The 4545-nt window shown below is 39.8% G+C and overlaps 1 long non-coding RNA gene across 1 annotated transcript in view; it reads left to right on the forward strand.

The window, feature by feature from the left end:
- Positions 1 to 25: 25 nt before the first annotated feature.
- Positions 26 to 4545, forward strand: part of LOC103460412 (uncharacterized) — a 10248-nt gene continuing 5728 nt past the window's right edge. Inside the window, exons 1-2 of the long non-coding RNA XR_532916.2 lie at positions 26 to 546; positions 655 to 709. This is a non-coding gene — a long non-coding RNA (uncharacterized LOC103460412). The remainder of the gene's footprint in view (positions 547 to 654; positions 710 to 4545) is intronic.

Below are 4545 nucleotides of genomic sequence, written 5' to 3' on the forward strand. Positions count from 1 at the left end.
AGCTAACGCTAAACGCCACACCAATGAGCCATTCTTGCTGCTCTCCACTGTCGCCACGTGTTTGCTGAGGCAAAGTGTTTGATCCAGTTATTCACTTTTTACAGTGCGATGACCGGATCTGGACCGACGGTTCAGGTGAACCGGCCCTTTAAGAGCCGAGTGACAGTTAAAGTAAAGATGTAATCTGAACCGGAGCGAAGCCGAGCAGAACCCAGCGGTCCTGCTAACCGGACAGAACCGGATCAGACCGAGGACATCAGTACCGGCGGCGCGGCCCGGTTCTGGTCCAGTCTCAGCCTGCTGAAGCGGCCGGAGGCGCCGTGGGCTGGAAGACAACAGACCGGCTGAGTCATCCTGGCAGATCGACCCGATCCACCCCGTCATCTGTCCGTCTGAGTCCGACTGAGTCAGAACCGACCAGCAGGAACCGGCTGGACAACATTTACCTCCATTTCAGCCAAATATCGATCAATAATCMCCTGATATTGATATTCTCTGGSAGATTATTAATAATCTACCAGAGAAACTAGTTATTCTAAACTGATTGTAAGAAACTGACTTCAAAAAGCTTCACTTTCTCAATTTAGTCTCATTTCCTGTGAACTAAAAWKKTTWAAMYWAGAAACTATTTGTCGATATTTTGTGTTTTTACAGGAGGAATAAAAACGGATCAGATGAAGGATTTCCAATAATCTCCGTCTGAATCCAGGTTGGTTTTTAATCTCAGCGCCGACTGAAGCAGATTCCATGCGAGGAGAGGAAAAACGAGGCGCGATGAAATAAAAGTCCAGACGGTCAGGATGAAGCAACCGGGTCGGATCAGAAACACGATCCTGACAACAAACATGTTTTTCTCCAAACCTCAGGAGAAATTTCAACATTTTCCTTCATTTAGTTTCTTATTTAGGGGATTTTATGAGTCATAATTCAATATTTAAAAAAAAAAAATCTGAAAAGTGTGGAGTGCATTTGATAGGAAATTAATCAGATTAATCACTTATTGAAATAATTTTCAGCTGATTCAGTAATTTATTAGTCATTAACTGGAACATGTTGCCTCAGAGCAGCAATGAAGCCGCAACTGTACAAAAATATTTACGTTTCTGCATTAAAGATAAAAAAAATCCTCGTCTGTAAACATGTTTTACCCAGAACTAAAACCGACAGTTTCAGCTTCACTCAGTTTAAAATATATTTTATTAAGCACCTTTTGCTATCAATTGTTAATCAATAATTGTTAATGCATTTTTTTTTAAAAATCACAACAAATACATTTTTGCCTAATTTAATGAATTTTTTGGCACATCTGTAGTTTAAGTTAAAAAGTTTGGACACTCCTGGTTTAGATCAAACCAGATTCATGTATCAGAACGGCCTAGTCAAAGTCCAGACCTAAATTCAACTTGAAATCTAAGGAAAAAACTTTAAATGTAACATTCACCGACGTTTCTCCAGAAAAACCTCAGACCTGCAGGCGGATCCGACTAAAACAGCACTCCGCACTATTCAGATCACTAATGAATCTGATTCCTTCACTCCAGTTCTGAGCTTCTCTGAGTGGCTCTGATTCATAAATTTTAAACCTGTGAGGTTTTTACCTGCTGGTCGTCTCCAGGCGCTAGCTGCAGGAAGCTAACTTTGTCCTCTATCAGCTGCCGTAGCTCGTCCACAGAAACGGGCAGCTCGTCTCCGCCCCTCTGAAAATCCGCAGTCTGAGCAGAGAGACGGGAGCGAAGCGATTTATCAGCGAGTCCGACTCAACTTTCAGAACCAGAGAGTTTCACAACACTTGAAAACAGCAGAGTGAAGCGCCGCAGCTTTAAGCTAACGTCAGACACTGGGCTAACGTAGCTTCCGAGCTAACTGACGCTAGCTTCCGTGCAGGTCAGGAATTTCTTTACTTCTTCACCGTAAATCTGGAGGAAAATCGTTTCCTAAACCGATGAACCGGTCAGACGGTCAACAGATCGWTTTGATTTAATTGTGTTTTTTTAATAGATGATGAAGATGATGATGTTTTCACCAAAATATCAGCATTTTGTTGATTTTTCCGCATCACGGATGCAAACTAGCAGTTTGTGGTAAAACACAAACTTCTGTTATTTCAAATGAACAAACTTTTAAGTAACTTTACAAACAGATCTAAGAGTTTAAGACAATAATTCCTCAATATAATGAAAAAATAAAGAGTTTGATTGCAGATCAAACTGCTGTAAGTGAAATAAACTGCCACTTTTTTCATCAACATTAAGGAATTAATGGCCTAAAACAAGCTCTTTCATCTTGATAAAAAGTTACTTGTAGGTAAGTTTTGTCTCATTTTAAGTGTTCTAACATATTTGCAATAGAATCTAAATAAAACCACTTGGTACAACGTTGCGTTTTTGCAGTGCAGGGTTCTGCGGTCAAACCCTCCATTTCCAGCGTTTCCTTCCTCCTCTGCAGGTTTAATTAAACGCTTTCAAAAACGCGAGACGACTTTTTTTTTTTAAAGGCTAAACAAATTTCAAGAACATGCAACCAAAAAAAAGAAAAAAGAGAAAATTCAACCTGCGAAGGTTGTGAAGGATTTAATGAGCAATTAAACGACGAAGCAGGAGCGAAATCTGCAGGAGCCTCGTTGTTCTTCTCCACACCTACATGAAAACAGAGGAATATCGTAATCCTGAACAGATGGACGGCCGTCAGCATCGCAGTGCGAGTTGAASAAGTCGTAGCTTGAGTGGGCCGGATGCCGACGCTGTGATGGCTGAWTACACCCAATCAGAACCGTCTGCTGAGCTTCAGCTCGTCTCTGGAAGCTTCAGAAACGGGACGAAACGATGAAGCTGCACATTATTTAAGTTGAAGCCCAGCAAACTTTGTTCAGCTTCCGTAAAATTACGAAGCGACGCGGCGCCTGATGAACGCGAGACGCTGTAATTCTCTGCTCATGACCCTGTCTGTTGGGAATTAGGCTTATATGCTGCTAATGTTCCCGCTAATTATGGTACACAGCTAAATGTAATTGGAGAAACAAATTAGCTCTATAGAAATGTAATTTCCAGGAGACAGGCTCACTTTTTATGGTTTTAAATAAAAATAATAACACGGCTAAGCATCATTAAAAGCTGTAAATAACTCTGCAGGGATCCTTCAGAGGCTAACCGTGGATGTTAGCGATATTAGCTAAGCTCTTCAGAGCTACTGGGTAAAAATATACAGATTTAAGGCAATTATTGACCAAAAACAACAACATTAGGAGGATTTCAAAGTAATAATCAACCTAAAAAAATCTACTGGGTGTCAGTTAAACTACAACTGGCAAAACTGACAGAGTTAGAGTTGAAAACAAGTTGCTAACTAAGTGAAAGTTAGCATGTCGCTAACCCAACAGCTCATAAATCTGTTATTGTAACACAAAAATTAATCTGGACTTGAATTTGGTTTTAAACTAACAGATAATGYTTATTTAGGGAAACAAAAAAAATTATAATTTTACTGATAATTAGCTTGGAAGCTAATTAGAAGTTAGCTTCCATGCTAACTAACAGCGCTACCTACTGTTGATGGGTTATACGTGTATTCAAACTTTAAATACCGTTTATAACMTTTAACTGTGATTTATTTCCTTTTTTAAGGTTTATCAATATTAGATAACAAATAGTTGTATGTTAGAAACAGTTAGCTAAAAATACATCTAGCCTTTGTTAGCTTGAACAAACAATGTCGTTTTTATTTGTTTTTATCTACAAATTAAACATTTAACCTTTTTTACATTTCTACCAAAACCTCTAACCTCATTTTGYACAAAACTTTACGACATTAGTCGCCGTAATGCAACATTTCTGTATTCAAAATCTTCTCATTGGTCAGAAATAATGAAAACCAWCAAAAATAAATACTTCAAATACGTAATTATGTATGAAACAGATTTACATCAAACAGAAATTTCATTTTTACGTTGCAATTTCAGTGAGACACATCTGCATTACCGCTATGTTTCTCAAACTGTGGTGCCGGTACCTCTGGTGGTACGTGCTCTGCATGCTAAAACTGTAGGATGTTGCTTGTAAAAATTTATCTTTACTGAGATTTTTCATTTATTAGTCAAAACAACAAATCATGTCTACGTTTCTTTTTTCTTTTTTTACATTTACTCTGTATTTTGACAGCTACGGGTTTCCATACAACCGTTYCTTAGGTAGAAAATGAAGAATTAAGTTCTAAAAATGCGCTTTTGAGTTCAGATAAAATCCGATCCAACCAGCAGCAGCAGCAGATTTTGATGTTTGTGAAATACTCACAGTGGGACCAGCAGAGTCGTTCATGTTCAGCCTTTTGCTGCCGGAGCTCAAACTAACGGAGGTTTGGGCCGTGGGAGAGCGGCTGGGTGGGCCGAGCCGCTGTGTACATGGAGACGACCTTAACGACGACCTGCAGCTGGCAGAGAGTCAGCCAGCTGAGGAGACGACCCGATTGGCTACAGAGAGAAACTCAGGCTGAGGAAACGACCTGATTGGCTACAGAGAGAAACTCAGGCTGAGGAGACGACCCGATTGGCTA

This window comes from Poecilia reticulata, unplaced genomic scaffold (assembly GCF_000633615.1).
Source record: "Poecilia reticulata strain Guanapo unplaced genomic scaffold, Guppy_female_1.0+MT scaffold_239, whole genome shotgun sequence".
NCBI lineage: Eukaryota > Metazoa > Chordata > Actinopteri > Cyprinodontiformes > Poeciliidae > Poecilia > Poecilia reticulata.